Here is an 18120-nt window from a genome sequence, read left to right as displayed (position 1 = left end):
GTGTTCGATACCTGGCAAACATTGAATCAGGGCAACTTTGAAAATTAGTTGATGGTGGTAAGAGTCTTAGCACTAAGACCCTATTAGATCTCTTGCAGTTTTGAGAGCCAACAGTGTGCTGAAGGTTTGGGTGAAGGGCAAGATTATTCTGCCCAAAGAGGACAGTCAAGAATGCCTGCCTCCTGAAGCACTGGGGAAATATGCTCAAAGTGGTGACTACTACACCCTGTAAAATAGTGTAGCATCACACTCCCTTCAGCGTTGGCCTCAGTCTTGCAGCAAATGTGCAGGGTGTGCAGGACCAAGACAAAGCCCATAGTCCTCTCCAGAAAAGTAGAAACCTGTCACACACCATTTTACCTTCTCTTAAACTGAGACAGCACAAGCACTGGCCTTGTGACTCCCTTTTTCAAGGAAGGACAGGGCAGAAAGTGCGTTCTGCATCATTTACCCCCTCCTTGTATATCTGCCCTAAAGCAGCTCTAGTTGAGCCCGATCTGGGAAGTGGAAATAAATACATAGACAAATTAGATATTTTCAAAGTGTTTTTTCAAATAAAGAAGAAATTATTTTGTATCTGGAGGATGTAAGAGCTAGTATATCAAGTATTCATGTACCCACGGGGTCCTACTTCCACTGCAAAATTTAACAGCTGACAAAATTTGGCCAAAGCTGCAGGGGACCTGCAACTACAGCAAAAACTCTTCAGCTGACAAATTGCTATATACTACAAAATATGCAAAGGATATAGGTAGGAAGCTTGAATTGAAATGGGAGTGTGGGGTAACTAACTCCAAAACTCTCATTGGATGAAGATGGCCTTGAATTGCTGTTAGAAATTACCCAGAGGAATACCAGTATGAATGGATAATGAACTTTTCCTTTCCATTGTCCACAATAAGTTTGTTACATTTTGAAAAAGACTTGAAAAGAGAAGTTCTTCACTTTGAAGATAAACAAAACCTTTTTCCCATCTAATTCTGCACACTGCAGAAACTGTTCAGGAACAATTCATCCGTGTGAGAATCTGACCCTTGTAATGCTGCCAAGGTGAGAGAGGCTTAGGACAATCTGCTACGTAAGGGCTGATTGCACAAGTTAAAGCTGCCTGAGGGCTGCTTTAACGTATGCTCCCTATTTTTCTAAAGCTCCTGGAGAGAGAATATTGTGTGCCATACTTTACTCTTTCCTACCTCTCTTAATCTTTCTACCTCTTTTGGACAATCATCAACCAGACTCTCTAGTTGGCTGATAAGTAGCCTAAGTGCTACTTCAGATGCCATGAAAGATTTCCAGAGTGTATGATTTATATAAGCTACATGTTAGTGAAATGTCTGCAGAGAGACTGCAGAAATGTGTAACACAGTTAAGAGTAGAAGAGGTCCGATCGGTTGAGTTTGGTTAATGCATTAATGCCTCCATGTGGGAGATCTCCATTTTGAGTTCTTGCTTTGGAGTCATAGTGCAGTGAGGAAAGAAAAGGATTGTGGGAGTCAATTTACATGCTCCACACAGTAACTGATCTCTAGTTTTGTAATCTAAAGGAAAGAATTGTCTTTAAAATCCACAAGCAGATGGTAGGGAATTTAATGCAAGGTAATGGTAGCTGAAAATAAATATAGGAGTAAATATAGGTGTAACTTTACAAGCCTTTCTTCAGCTCACGGAAATAATGAGTCAGTAATGAGAATAGTTTAGCATCTGAAATCCAGCAGAAGAAAAGAACTCTAGTATTTATGTGTAGGATTTACAGCTAACAATGCAAACCAAAAAAAAACCAAAAAACTAAGAAAATATCATGTGTACATCACTCAGTTATTCATATAATAGTTGTAAGATTAAAAACTACTGATAGCAGGTAATATTAATTAGGAATCTACTATATAGTTATAAAGTTATATTAATTTACACATTCTTTAAAACCTACTCTTTTTATGCTCACATGCCTTTTTATTGTATTTTACACTTCATGCATTTGGTATAGATAATTCAATCCCTGAAAAAACCTTGGACATCTCTATTCAATCTGGCAAACTGATTTGAACACATTTAATGAAGAAATTCTCAATTTAAAATGTACTTTATAAAATTGGTATTTTGGCCTACACTATATAATACTTAAAAGGAAATGCACCTTTACTCTTTTATCTGATTAGTATGAATGATTTAATAAAAAAATCTTAAATTCATAGAAACTGGTGATCATATATCCTACCCTGATGTCACTGAGGTTTATAAGTACACAAGCAACCACTCACATCTGTTCTTTTATTTTCTTTTTCGATTTAAGAGGGAAATTGACCTTACAATCTTTAACGTGACTTCAGGTCATTGTTATTAGTGATGAGAAAATACTGTGTTCTCCTTCTGACTAAGCCTGGCAAACCTCCCAGATATTTTACAATCACAGTATAAAAAAACCTCTGAAATGCTTTTTATTTTTCAGGTTTAGACACTTGTTGTAGTACTCTATACATCTGGCAAACAGAAAAACTTTTTGCCAGAGAATGTGTGCTCTTTTCACATGAATAGTGTTTCTTTTCTGAAGCACTATACCTTTAGAATATATTCTTCACTAGACCTTTCTTAAGGTCTTAAGATTAGTCATTTTAATTTTGGGGCGAGGGGTTTCATGATTTTAAGTGTTAGCTGAAGAGAGTGTGAAACATCTGAGTTGTATTCAGGTTCACCTGTGGCCGGCCTAATTTAAATGTGCCGCATGCGGGGTTTCGGATGGAGGCTGACAGCTCATGACCCCCCATTTAAGAAGCTTGTGACCCCCTCAAGGGTCCCGCCCCCCAGTTTGAGAACCCCTGGCTTAGAGGGCTGGAATTCTCTCCTCCCTCTTTAGGGAAAAAGGGGAAAATCCTGCTTTTGCCAGCTTCATTTACATTAATTATAATCAATGTTCATAGTCATGTTTTGTTTGCTTACTTTTTTCTCAAATAAAAAAGATACTTGTGGTTCCAACATTCCCAAGGACTCTTGAGTACTTGTGAGTGGGGAAAACCACCAACAAAGGAAGGTTTTAATTTAATTTCCCAAGGGTAGAAGTATAACTATGCTTGGCAGAATTTGATTTTTATATTTTGATTGATAATATCAATGTAATTTTTAAACTTTTTTATTTTAAGGGACTTAATTTTTTGCAGTTGTAGGAAGCTATGTGGGGAGGTCAGACAATAATTATGTAATGATAGTAGAGGTTGCAATTCAAAAGTTAAAGCTTCATGACAGTCAAAACACAAATTGCCAGCATCACGTCAAAACATACAAAGTAAATATCTCCAAATCACACTGTAGTTCTCAAGCAGTATTTTTCTTATTCTGCCTATCTGCAGATTTCCATTTTCATTTTTCATCAGTTTGTGTGTGTACTGTAAAATAGATGTTCACCGACATTTACCAATAAAAATCTAATCCTTCCAAGTCTAAATATAACTCTAGGTAGGGACTTGAGCCATGCATTCATTACATTTATTTATTTTTAGAAGAGGACCCCCAAGTCAGATTGAACTTTGCCCCTATTGCTGCCATTGGCACCTGACTGAACCATTACAGTAGTTCGTAGAACCCTTGGTCGGTACAACATAATTTTATAGCATATACTCATTGTTCAAACACAACTGCCACAATACTGAACAATATAGTAAACTATTTCTGTTGTTTGTAAGCTCTTGGAGGAAGGGACTTCAGATTCTGCTTGTAAAATGAGCCCAAGGGGGTGTGGCCAGAATGATAACCCCTTGGGGCTGTTGCAAAACAGGATAGTTTAGAACAGTACTAAGGCTGCTCTAAACTATGACGGGGCTCGGGACACAGAAAAACAGTTATAAAATGAAGGAGCCGCAAATGGCTCGTTTGTAACTCTGCATTTGAGATGTAGGTAGTGCTCACTGAGCACAGCGAAGGAATATGTGCATAATTTTCTTATCAGTATATTTTTACTATTGTAGATGCTATGTACATCATAGGCACTGTCAAAATAACTAATAAGAAATAATAAGAAATCAAAGTACATGGGACAAGCAGGGCCGGCCCTAGACCAAATGGTGCCCCTGCATTTGTTAAACTTTTGAATACCCTATTTTTTATTGCATTTGTAGCCCATGTCACGACTTAGATGCACAATTTGCATGCATGATTTATGCCTGTCATATAAGACAATACATTTGCACGCTAGGATCTGTAAATCTGTATTTATTCATGCCATATATGAGCAAATTAAAAAAAAATGGTTTCCTCTAAGCTTATAGAAACTTTTTAATTTTAAGAATAAAATGAAATGTACTAACATCAAGAAATTGAACTGCGCCCCAACAGTTCAATTTGGACCAATATTAAATATTGTTACAGTAGGTGACAACTTTAGAATATTAACTGTAGTCCTTTAGTTGAAAAGGTTGCTTTTTCCCCTTGTACCTTGTGAACAGAAGAATAGCATCAGAGAGATCCAAAGACTGGCCAATGGCATTTTCAAGTGATATAATAGCAAGCGATGTCAGTCTCTCATCTGCCATTGTTGATTGAAGATACGTTTTAATAAGCCTGAGCTTCAAAAAGCTGCACTCACCACTCGTGACTATGACCGGCACCCTGAGAAGAATCCTCAAATCTATTCACACATTAGGAAAAGTGTCCTTCAACTCTGCATCATGAATGAATTAAAGAACTTGGTGTGGAGAATTCTTCCCATGTTGCAAATGTGATGGATGTTATCCAATTTGACATAGGTGTCTTTATCATTGACATCTGAACATTCTCCATGTGTCAGTGTCCAGTGAAGGTCTGTACAATTGTTCAGCAGTGTTTTACTGTCCACTAGCAGCTTACTAAGGTCATACAAAAAAACTCAGTTATTTTTGTGAAGCTTCATTTGTCCAGACCTTTTTTTGATGGACACTCAAGGAGTGTCAAGGAGTGAGCAAAAAACTCCCTCTTGAATTTTTTTCCAAGATTTGAATCATCTTGTCTCTGCCTTGTAACCAAGCTGTCACTTCTTCCGATTAATTTGAGTTTCCTTGAAGACAGGCTCAACTCCTAAGTTTTTGGTTGTTTCTTTGGCAGCAGGGATGGCATCTTCAAATCCGTTGTCTCTGTAGTTGACAACAAAATCAAGGCAGCTTCTCATCAAAATAGTAGTGATTGTGATGTCCCTCAACTGAGTTTGTAATGCCTTGCTTACAACATATCCTTGGAACAGGATATTGTGCCAAAACACAGTTGAGACCAGTGATCTGGTTTGCCAGGCTTTGTCCGTCATGTTGGATTCCAACCTCGGCTTTATTTGACAATGCCAATTCCATCAGGGCATTGTAAACCTCATTCACTTGGTACCTCAATGGCCTTTTGCTGTCAATGCAGCACTCCCAGTGAAGGTCACTTAGTGGCTTCATGGTCAGATTTGTAACATTGTCCGTGAGGATCTTCCACTTGATAGTTTATCTGAAAACAGAACATATATCCTTTGGCAATTTCCCCCCTTTGTCGCTAACAACAAAAACAGCACCCTAAGCCTGGCAGCCCCCCCAAGCCTGGCACCCTAGGTGTTTCTTGGGTCACCTGCCCCTAAATACAGCCCTGGGGATAGGAGACTAGGAGAGCTGTGAAGTGCTGGTAATAGTAAGCATAGACATAGGGGATTGATCAAAAGATCGCTGGCTCTAGACTGTGTAGAAGAGATATATCCTGAGCTGCAGATTTGGCACACACATGGAATCAGTGAGGCAGAGGAACATGGGTAAGCTGTTTTTCCATGTGCAGAATAAAATCTACTTCATGAGGGTGTCATGTGGTGTAACTGATTAGTGTCTGAAAAGCATTTTGAGTTCCTCAGATAAACTGCAGTTATGTAGCATCATTCATCACTGCAGAAAGGAAGATGAAAAGGACATATCCAAACTCCAGGTTTGGATATGAGCAACTTTGAAAAGCCATAGAGGAGGAAGCTGAGGTAACCAAGGCATTGAAGGCTAGATTCACAAAGGTACTTTGCCACCTAAAGAGACAGGTGAATAAGTCTAATATTTAGGCACCATTGGCATTCACAAAACCATTGCTCATCTGCCACCTAAACATGTAGGTACCTACATTTGTGCCAGTAGGCATATGCAAAGTGACCTCAATCTTGATGGCAAATTGGAGTGCTACCTCATGCCTAATCCCTGGCAGAATTCTCAAACTAGGTGTTCCGCTGCCTATCTGGCCTGTGGGGCCCAGTCGGATAGGTGTGTCTGAGTGCCTACAAGATCTGGCTTCACTCAAAAAACAACAGTGTGTGTTTGTACATGCTCCAGCATACCCAACAGTCTATTGATTAGGAGACTCACCTAGGATATGAGAGACCCAGGTTTCAATCCCCACTCTGCCCAATTTGGAGCATTTGAACCCACGTCTCCCACATGAGTGCCTTAACCAATGGGTATAATGGTATGGGCTCTCTCTGTTTTTTGTGAGAAAGAACATGGGATACCTAGGGCATGAGATACCTAGGACACTTACTCCAGATCATACACTTAACTCTTGTTAGTCCCAGCAGACATCTCAGGTGGTAAGCAGGGGTTTTCTCATGACTGGCACCCCTTTTGTCCTGCTCCACCCCCTTTTATAGCTTTGGCACAAGGCAGGAATATTTTGTTTGTGCTTGTCCCACCCCCACCTCACCAATGGAAAAGTACAAGGATTAAGATGGATTCCAGTATCATGTGACATGGTCACATTTCACTATAAGATCCCTTGTCTCCATTCTTCCTTGGTTGGCCCACACGTACACAGGAAGGTTTTCAATTAACTAAGGCCATTTACAATTGATTGTTTCTGGAGCACCCTTAATAGCCTCCATTTAATATGTTTACATTAGTGATACAAGTTTATATCTTATTCTCCTACCTCCAGATATAGAAATAATACATGCAAACATACAGGATGAACACAATTAGTAGATTACAAGCTTTCTAATGACACCATCCAAGGGGTATTTAGCGTAAAGCATATTCCAGTTATGTCATATTCACCAGCATATTTCCATAAAGAATATGGAGTGCAACATCACACCTATCTCTGACCTGTGAGTCCAGGTCCTAAAGTCCAAATCAGTGGGAATTAAACGCTTAAGTATCTTTGTGAATCTGAATCTTAAGTCCCACCGTTTCCCCCTGCATTTCACTCCTGACTACCTCAGGTGGCTCTCCGATCAGCTTGAATCCCTTACTTAGGTGCATAACTACCTCTGGACTGTATGGGGAACCTGAGTGCCTAACTTGGGTCAGAGAATTCCACTAAGTGCACCTAGCGGTTAGGCATTGCAATTCCCAAGTCTTTGTGTATTTAGACCTGAATGCCTTGCTACTAGCAGAATGAGGAAGCTGGAGGCAGAGTCTTCTAAAAGGTAGACCCAAAGCTCTGTAACGCCGTCCCTAAAGAAATCAGCAAAAGTCAACCCTTACCACCATCTGATGTGACCTCTCTTAATCTCTCCTGTTGAAATGGTTCCACTTTGTATAAAAAGTCATTGGAGCAAGAATAAGAAACTGGATCTCCCATCTCTGGGCCCCAACCCCCAGACTATAGAGTCAGTCTCACTTTCTCGCTGGCCCAATGACTATTCACTGTTATTCATAATCTCTTTTTCAATACTGGCAGCCAATCTAAGTCATTTATTTGCCCAGCTCTAATGAACAAATGCAAATACTGTTCCTGACCTCATTACATGAGCAAAGCCAATCAAGTGATCTGAATGGATGGATAGCTTATGTGCTTCATAATATTCTGCAATTTTGTTCCCTGGGCAAGTAGAAAGAAGTTAAACTGTGCTATTGTTTAGACAGCAACAGTGAATTTTAGGACTGTGAGTCTTAAAAATAGACCTGAAGTTTTATTGCCAGTGAGAAAGTAAAGACTATATTTGTTTCTTGTTCACAGGGCAATATGGTTTTTGTGTTGAAATATTTAAATCAGTACAGAAAATAATAGAATAGAAACTTCAGAAAGCAAAAAAGAGAAGCCAGCTTTAAAAATCCTCCTCCTCCTCATCATCAATTTGTCTACACTGGTTACCCTTTAAAGCTTGCCAATTACCCCAGTATTTGCAGAAATTCCACACTATTCCCTATAGTAAGTATACTAAAGTGGCCGTATGTATTTACCTATGGAAAATTCGCAAGTTTTAACAGGCATTCTCTCAGACGATTGCCCCTCAAAACCTGGATAAACGGATATACCTTGTAGCATGCCTTGACGATCAACAAACCTGCTTCTGCCAGACTGAGGGGGTAGCAAGATCAAGGTCCTCCACTGAGAATGCTCTGCTGTCCTGTCAGATCAAGCATCCAATTGTTCTCAAATATTAAGGGTAAAGTACAGAAAGAGAGGCTGTCACCAAGACATACATGTGTCTATTTACATGTGATTATGTCTATTTACATGTGTCATGTCTATTTACACTGTGGTTATCAGCTTGTGCGGGCATATTTTTATACAGTTATTTACCTGGAGTGTTTTACTGTAATTTTAAAGTTACTGAAACAATTTATAAGTGTAGATAGCTTCTTAAAACCCTAGAATTGGCTCTTATTTTTCCAAATGAACCAGAGATGTTTTTCAGAACCCCAGAGTATGCTCTATTGGCTTCGCTTATTACATTTTCCATCATTAGCTTTTATTTAATAAATCCAAGTAACAAAAAACATAGACAAGGGTCTGACTTAAACTCACAAAGGCCAGAACATTCAGAGTTCAGGCTTTTCATTCCTTCTTTAAATCAGGTCTTTGTGTCTTGATACTGCAGGGATCTGGGACCCATAAGCAAGCTCCTCTAGGCACATGCTATAGTATATAGTATTATATGTGCAGCAAGACACCTAGCGATATTAGAGAATTAGGGAGGAAATGTTATAAGAACCAGAATGATGGTACTTCAGATCATCTTCATCATAATACTATTATTCAGGATGCCTTCTTTTTATGTGCTTAAGTGCTATTGAACTACTGGTTAAGTTTGAAGGGAATAGCTGTGAAATATTGCCCTTAATTCCACTCATTATTTTAACTTTTTATAGTAATTGCTTAAGAAGCAATGGAGGAAACAGCACAACATGTGACATATCAGTGGAATTATTTTATTTTCATGGATTTGAAGAATTTAGATTTCTAACAAATGGATAATAAAGGCTGATAATGTGGTCAAGACATCAGACTGGGTTTCAGGCAAACTGGATTTAATACACGGTTCTGTCATGAACTAGCTATGTGACCTTGGACATGTCTCTCTGTGCCCATCTGAAAAACTGTGATAATAATACTTATTTTCTCCCACTTCTTTGTCTGTCTTATCTGTTTAGATTGTAAGCTTCTAGCAGGGACTTTCTCAGACTATGCATTTGTACAACCCCTATCATAATGGAGCTCCAGTCTTTGTTGGGGCCTCTACTGTAAGAGCAGAGTAGGAGCTACTGTAACACATACTCAATAAGTACCTGTACCAATAGACCAAATGCCTCTGGAGCCAGGACTAGAACCTGGTCCAACTCTAAAACATAATTCATTTGAAGACAATCCATTTTTTTTTCCGTTGGTTGACCACATTTGAGCTGATCACAATAACTTAAAAATATCAGTGTGTGAGTTCATGTTGCTCATTAGGAGTATCGTTGTAATTGAGAGATAATTAATATCTACTTTTTATTTCCAAAAAGGAAAACAAATGTATTATGTTCAATGGAACTAGTGTGAAGGATCCATCATGAAGTAAATGGAGGTTACTGAGACATTTTCATTATGTATGGATCATTAGTACAGTACACCATAATGGCCTCTCAAGAGCCATTATGGTGCATCCTGTGAGTACATAGTGACATAGCCTGAAATACATGAATAACTAACATTCTACAGCAAAATAATTTAATTTAGTACCAGTAAATCATCTTAGTAGATCTACAGCTAGGTCAAAATGCAGCTGCCCACTTTTCAAGTGTATTGAGATGCTGTGAGAATGAATTTTGAGAATCTGTGCTTTGTGCTTGGCATTGGCTACTACTGGTGGGAGACAATGATAAAAATGTTTCCAAGAAAATGTTAGATTTATTTTTCGCTTTTTTTGAATTTTACAGCATATAATTCTCAATGACTGTAATCAGAGTAGCTGCACTGAAGTCAATGGAGTTATGTTGATTGCTGAGGATCGGCTCCAAGATTTTTTTCCTGCTATATATTAGCTTGTGAAATGCATTTTGGTGTAAAAGTTCATATCTGTGAAATTAGCCTCAGCCACTCTAATGACTGCCTATAGCTTCTCCAAAATACTGTTAGCCATGAGATTCTTCTTAAGGCTACATGTGCATAGTGTGGCAAGATGCTGAATGCTGTTATTGCTTCTGCTGCTATCAAAGCTGTTCCACTCTGCTGTAATGCATATATAAATAGTGGCTTTCCCATAGGTCCAAATGTACCTACTACAGTGGACCTTTCCACCTGGCCAAAATATGGCAATTCACATTTACTGCTATGTAAAGCTTGAGCAGAGCTATTATGCTGGGAATGGAATAGCCCAAATCAACAGGCCTGCACCTGCCACTGAAGGGATCCAACATCCATCAATTTTCAGAAGCCCTGTCTTTCCACATATGAGAAGAGAAGATCTACTGACTTAGCAAGGAGTAAATCTATATCTACTGTCTATGGCTCGGTCTTCGGTCTTCTAATTCTGATATTCAAACAGTCACCTTTGTTCTCTCCCCATGCAGTCCATCACTTTTGGGAAAAGTGCCGTGTAAACATCAATTCAAGTCATGCATTATCCTCCTTCAAACTCTCCTTTGTCATGTATCCTACAAAATTTTTTGACAACAGTTAGTTGCTGTAGGAAGTCCACTTCCTATCATGGTCACAAATACTGCTTCCTTGTACTCCCCTGTCTGTATCCATGTGTTGTCTTTTGTCTTATAATTAGATTGTAAGCTTGTTGAGCAGGGGTTGTTTTTTGTTGTTTGCATAGCGTCTATTATAATAGGGTCCTGGACCATGTCTACAGATCCTTGGTGCTATAATAATACATGGTGCTAAAAGAGCTTCTGGTCTCCTTTCTCCTTGGAGTTACTTCCCTTGACACAACGTACTGGCATGGAAGACGCTCCCCTGAACCCACATTCTATTCCTCACTTGATACAGTTTACAGCATTATATTCTTAATATGGGTACTAGGACTCCCACTGAGGGCTGCCCAGAGGATTCAGGGGGCCTGGGGTCTTCGGCAGCTGGGGGACTCCCACCACCAAATTGCCGCTTAAGACCTGGCACTTTGGCGGTGGGTCCCAGGGCGGAAGGACCCCCCGTCGCGGGTTGTCAAGGTTCCTTCCCTACTCTGAACTTTAGGGTACAGATGTGGGGGACTTGCATGAGAAGCTCTAAGCTTAACTACCAGCTTAGATCTGGTCTTGCTGCTACCATCCAGATTTCTCAGTGTCTGGAACACCCTCTTTCCCCCCAAAACCTCCCCCTCCCTGGGTAGCCTTGAGAGACTTCACCAATTTCCTGATGAACACAGATCCAAACCCCTTGGATCTTAAAACAAGGAGAAATTAACCATCCCCCCTCCTTTCTCCCACCAACTCCTGGTGGATCCAGATCCAACTGCCTTGGATCTAAAAACAAGGGAAAAAATCAATCAGGTATTAAGAAAAAGGCTTTTAATTAAAGAAAAGAAAGGTAAAAGAAAACCCTCTGGGAGAGATTAGCATACCAGCTACTCTCTCAGACAACAGATTCAAAACACAGAGGATGTTCCCCTGGGCAAAAACTTAGTTACACAAAAAATACCCAAATGCCCAATTTGATTCTTCCTCTAATTGCACAAGACAGGTTACAAAGAAATAAACATAAACCGATTTATCCCTTTCTAAAACTTACTACTCTGATAAGAGGCTGGTTCCTTGATCTTTTTCACTCCGACTGAAACTTGACTCTAAACAAAGGAAACTTCCCTCCTTCTTTTTGAAACATCTTGTTCCCCCTTTGGTTCCTCTGGTCAGGTGTCAGCTAGGCTAGGTGAACTTCTTAACCCTTTACAGGTAAAAGAGGCATTAACCCTTAACTATCTGTTTATGACACGGGTCTTCGGGGCACTTCGGCAGCAGGTCCCGAAGCGAAAAGACCCCCCACCGCGGAATTGCTGCTGAAGACCCAGAGTAGAAGCAGCTCCGGGGGCCCAAGTCCTGCGAGAGTTTTCTGGGGCCCTTGGAGCGAGTGAAGGACCTGCTCCAGGGGCCCCAAAAAACTCTCGTGGGGGCCTGGGGCAAATTGTCCCACTTGCCCCCCCCCGGGTGGCCCTGCTCCCACTCTTGTTTCTCATTTCGCTCTTTATAAACCCATCGGTCTGCTTTGACTTGTTTACAGGAATGCACTTAGTTCTGCTACTACTTCTTTGTGGGAATTGAGGAGAAAGAGCCTGGGAATCACCATCACCACTATCCCTCCTGCTCACTGGAGAGGTACTGGGTAGGCTAGATGGATTTCGGAGGCAAAGTGTTTGGAAATATTGGATGGGAAAAGGATGGATATTTTTGAATGGAGGAAATGTTATAGTCAGGGAATGTCATTTATAGCTCTCAGCTGCAAAGATTTTTGGGAGCCCCTTATGGTTTTGGCCAGACATCCTCACATTGTGCTATTATAATAATGCCACTGTTTGTTTGTCTCCCTGCATGGACTGGAGTCCGGGAGCGCTCCTCTCTTTCCTACAGCTTTTCATTTGTTTGGTAACTTTTCTTCACAGATGCTGAAGAGGAAACACTCCACATTTGTGGAATTGCTTTTATTCTCAACGTTTGCTGTTGACAGATTGTGGTTGGGCTTGCCCGCCCATGCAAGGTAGTAAAAGCCCCCTTCTTAACTTGTGACAGCTACCAGTTACCACCACATGCAATGCAGGAGGAGAAGCAGACTCCACAGAGTTACTTATATGCCCCACTTGGAAGCAGGAAGGATGGGACAGTGAATGGGTAGAATCTTGGATACACTACCATATTAGCAAAATATACATTGCACCATGTATAGACCCAGGGCAGTTTACTCTCTCCCTGGAGCAGGGAGATGGGTTCTGCTTGAGGGCAGTGTAACAACATGCTTCCTCGTGCAGAGGACAGATACTCAGCCATGATCTAGACCTTCATCTTTTTTATTCAATGCTTTACTAAGCTTGTACTTTATTATTGTTGCATCTCGTATTTTTGTCCAAAGACTGCCATTGGTAAAGTTGACACCAGCCCAATATGAACTGCTGTCAGGCCTGCTAAAGGGATGAGGTTTGTTTCTGCTGGGCTTTAATGACTATTTAGCTTGGCAGCTGCTCTCTGAGACATGGTTCTCTTCAGGGGATCTCTCCATTTCAACAACCACCCTATAGGTTTCCCTTCTGGTACTGAGCGTCAGACATCTGCTTTTCTCCTCTCTTTCTTTCCCAGTCCTCCCCATATCTGACACTGTGCTCTGTGGACAGCAGAGTCCCTTGTTCCTCATGTTTGTAACAAACAGGAGCTTGTTCTTGCGCGAGCCTACTATGCTCAGGAGCACCATAGCTATTCCTGAAAATGTGGAGAATTACCTGTGAGCTGCTCTTTGTCTCTTCTGCTGCATACCTCACAATGATCTCATTGTGCCTGGGGTGTTTTTGAAAATGCCATAGGCACCATCAGCTGGCACAGGGAAGAAAGAGCTCTCCACTCCTTGCAGCACTTTCTTTTGCACCCCACATGCCTAGAGGTGCAGTTTCAGGCAGGTTCAGTTATTTATTTTCAAGTAGATTTGATTCCTCCCCTCCCTTTCTTTTTTAAGAATGGAAACTGGGACACCTGATTGAGTTTAATTTGCATTTTTTGAAAATTTAGTCCATTGCACCTAATGCCCAGGGACATTATCAAGGTTGAAAAGCCCTGATCTTGACTTACTCCACCACCACCCCTTTTATGTCTGTTTGTATTTAGGCATCTCTGCCTGCTCAAGTCCTTTATTACTTTTTTTAAAAAAAAGTAATTTCGGTAACATAAGTCTTGCTCTCCTGTGTGAACCTGTAATAAGCATCTTTGTCTTACACGGAGAGAAACTGATGTAGGTGGAAGTACAGATTTTCATTTCAGGCTTCCAAAGGAATGATTGCAATTACACATATTAACACCATCCTTTTTGCACAAGTTAGTTATCAGAGTACTTTATAAGAGAATACAATATTGGCTCCTAATGAATGTTCTCATTTTGGGACTTGTATTATTATATGAGAATCCATTATCTCCTATTAGCAAGGTGAACTCTGCCCTCTACTACTAAGTATGTTCAGGGCTAAAATGAGGTTGGCTGGCAGTAGCCCAGCAAATTGATACTTCTTTTGAAGCCTGTCATCTTTGAAGGCTCAATCATCTGAGCTTTCATTTAAAAAAAAAAAAAAAGCAAGCAGACTTTCAGAACCCAAGCACTCTGCTGCTTTACTGGTAAATAAGTGCATTTACATAGAGTTTGAGTAGGAGTTTTTAGATAGTTAAGTGCCTGTCTGTTCTGAAAATCCAGTCACAGTTATCCCCACAGATACTGGGGTGAGGTATTGAACAGATGGGGAAATAGTATGTTTACTTAAGTGGGGTATTCAGAAAGGGATTTGGAAATACTTTGTGGACTTTGAGTTGATGTGTGAATAGTTGAGTGGTCCATTGGCTCATTGTTTGTTGAAGTTTCAGACTCTGCTGCTGGATGCTGAACAAATAGCAATACCCTTTTGTATTTTGTACCTACTTTGTCATGATATTAGTATGTGGCTACAGATGACTTCAAATTTAATATGCTACCTAAACATTTAGTGAGAAGTTCGTCTGAGTCTTCTCCAAAAGTATTTCACATATCTTAGGGGAGAACTGCAAAAAGGACTCCCTTGCAGGAGGATCAGATTTTGCTGGGTAATGGTGAGATATTATATAATAATGAATTTGTATGTATTCACACTGTAAAACAAATGTATTAACACAGTGGTTTGCAAACTTGTTCCATTTTGTGACCATTTTCCCCTTAATTGAAGGAACTACTCTGGGATCCCCCTCCCATCCAACTAGCAAATAGCTAAGACCCCCTATCATTTAGTAATATGGGAAAGATAGGTTGACATGCCCTTGATACCTGTGTGTGATCTACAGGTAGAGAACACCTATTTTAGTAGATGGGGAGGGGGGAAGGCATATTTCCCTGCAGGCTAGCCAGATGGTTGAAATCCCTTTTGCTAGTTATTCACCTTGCCATCACCACTTTTTGCTTTGGCACAATAAAGATGCTCGTCCTATGTATTAATTCTGCAAATTTATTTCAGAACTGATCAAAAGAATGATATACCCAGATGTTATCACCAGCTGAAGAAAAACTGTAACGTGGTGGGAAAGACAGTCACTACCAGGGAAGGATTGCACTCTTCAGGAGTTTTGTTCCATGGGGAAAAAAATGATTCCCTAGGTGGAGAAAAAAAAATAGGATCAATGGCTATTTGAGATAGATAAACCACAAGAAAAAGAAGTCCACTCTGCTGCTGAGGTATTTTTCACCTTCTCATCTCTCTTTCAGGCATCCATTCTTTTCCCAATATGGCATGTAAAATAGAGATTTCACTGATGCAAGTGGTTGGAACTACTTTACACAACTGCTTGTACTAAACTTGTCGAGAGACAAATACTAAATTATATCAGTCCAATAAAAACCTAAAGTGCCTTTGTGGAACAGTACATTGAAGGATCCCCTCCTGTCTGTCTGGGAACATGGACTGATGGCTAGGGGAAGGTTCCCCTATATCTGCTGAAGAAAAAATGTCCATAAAGGGTCAAATTGTAGGAGAAATCTGTGTTGAAATTTACAAGACAGATTAGGTGTAAACTCCACATACAGTGACATGCTGGATGAACAAGTTAAGGGACACACATTTACTATCACAGTTGGTTTGTCTGAACTATCTTATCTGGCACACAGTTGGGATAACTCCTGGCACAGGCTCAGCTCAGCAAGCCTACGTTCCTGAGCTGATAAATCCAAATTCAACACTTACTTGTAAGAGACAGGCTGTGAAGCTACTGACTCTGAGAGGATCTTATCTTGGTTTAGAGATAGATGATGCTGAAGAGAGTAGAAACAGACTGACAGCCTCAAAAACAGGAGAAGGTGGTCTTGTGGAAAACACACTGATCATGGATATAAGATAAATAATTGGTCCCAAACAGTGGTAATTTTAAAATACTCTTCTAAGCATATACAGTACATGTAGTAGACAGACACCATCCAATATAGCCACTTCAGGTGCTCCATTATGAGCTTGTGCAAGATATCCACCAATCCTGGCTGATGCAGGGAGGTGGGGGGAGTACATATGGATGTGTGTTATGATACAGATTGTGATACGCATCCAATCACTAGTGGGATTTTCAAAAGTGAAACTCATGGTTTGCTAGTCGTATAGGATGAAGCCATGGGTCCAATCCATGCTCTAAGTCATGTACATATTATAATGAGCTGTTAGCATGTGTTCAGAACATTTCCTCACCCAACCCAGAATTTTAAAAGCAGATGAGTTTGACAAGGTAGATGCTGTGGGAGGCTCTGGGAGAGTTGACATATACTGAGGCAGTGATGGTGTCCTACAATCAGGAGGTCCTGCCGGAATTACAAAGAATGAGATGGGAACATGAAAATCGGGCCAAAGAATAGCTGGCATTTACCAGAGAGATCATGCATTTGGCTTTCTTGAGTACAGAGAATCAGAGTGGAATGCTTAGCTCACTATGTATTGGAACAGATTCTTTGAGGAAGTGTGTAAGAGAACTGATTTCCTTAACATTAGAGTCAGACAGATGGTTACCTAGAACCAGATGTGCTCATTCTACTTATGAGGTCACTCAGTCATAATGACTCTGCAACTCCCCATCATAGTTTGATGTTGGTACTCCAACCCCCACTTGCCTGTTCTTATAGAATTGCAACCTCCCCACAACCTGCCATGTCCACAAACATGCCTGTCACCATTACAAATGGTTTCCTTGTTTTCATAGCCTGTTTCCAAGAAATCCCTGACATATCTGCAAACCCAGTGAATCGGAGAAGCCACATAGTGGACCATCAGGGGTTCAAACAGGAAGCCATGAGGTAGAAGATAAACTCTTGCCCTTTTTGGCTTTTTTAAATTTAAGCTTAGATGTGTCCAGTTCCTTTCCCACTTCTCTTTTCCTTTCTATACCTGTAGCCTGCCAACCCTCAGGTTTACCCTTTTGCAAGATAAAAGTAACTTTATAGTCATCTTTTGCTTGTGTTTTCTTGGCTTAATCTTCTATCTTCATTCTGTAAGCAGTTGTTGCTATGAAAATTGCTGTGCCATGAATATCTCTGTCTCTGTACCACTGCTGACAGGACCTGCAACAGTTACACACTACTTAACTTTAATGACTGCACTTTGATTGGTTTATAGATATGCTAAAGAGGATGCTTAAGTCAGGTAATTAGTTCTCTCCAACTTCTTTCTACAGGAGACTGAGGGAGTGGAAAGTTACCAGCCAGAACAAAGATAACCAATTAGAGCCTTTAAAACTCAGAGGCCAGGCAGGTCTGGGAAAAACAGAACCATAAAAGAATTTTGAGAAAGGGATTGACCAACCAACATAAGAATAGGTAAACTTGGAGAAAGAAAACCATATACTGCAACAGAAGAATTTTGGATGGTCCCAAATAACCTTAATCCCAGACTAAAGAATGCTATAGAGTGGTGAATTGAGACAGGGAAATGCATATTGGTTTTTTACTTTTGTATAAGTCTGTGTAGACGGGCAGACTCACCCCTGCGGCGCCTTCTGGGAATTAGCTCTTTTTCCAGACAGGAGCACCCTCTGCAGGCCAGTGATCTGCCTGTTCTCTGGCCCCTGTGTTCCTCCCTGGGACCCCAGTTCCCCTTTAACTGGGGTGCTGCCCCCTGGCAATACCCCACCAATCTGGGTCTCCCCTCCCTGGGGAACCCCCAACCCACTATCCCCACTTTGCCTCAGTTTTGGCTACTGCTCAGTGTCTATGGGCTAGTCTACACTTACGAGCCGGGTCGACGCGGTGAGTTCGACTTCTCGGAGT

At 40.7% G+C, this 18120-nt stretch overlaps 1 long non-coding RNA gene across 1 annotated transcript in view; it reads left to right on the top strand.

The window, feature by feature from the left end:
* Window positions 1–17652, top strand: part of LOC120397362 — an 85750-nt gene extending 68098 nt beyond the window's left edge. Inside the window, exons 2-4 of the long non-coding RNA XR_005593751.1 lie at window positions 15338–15555; window positions 17058–17151; window positions 17529–17652. This is a non-coding gene — a long non-coding RNA (uncharacterized LOC120397362). The remainder of the gene's footprint in view (window positions 1–15337; window positions 15556–17057; window positions 17152–17528) is intronic.
* Window positions 17653–18120: the final 468 nt, after the last annotated feature.

Source organism: Mauremys reevesii, linkage group 1 (assembly GCF_016161935.1).
Source record: "Mauremys reevesii isolate NIE-2019 linkage group 1, ASM1616193v1, whole genome shotgun sequence".
Lineage (NCBI taxonomy): Eukaryota > Metazoa > Chordata > Testudines > Geoemydidae > Mauremys > Mauremys reevesii.
The sequence above is the reverse complement of the archived record's forward strand: the minus strand, read 5'-3'. Positions and strand labels throughout refer to the sequence as shown.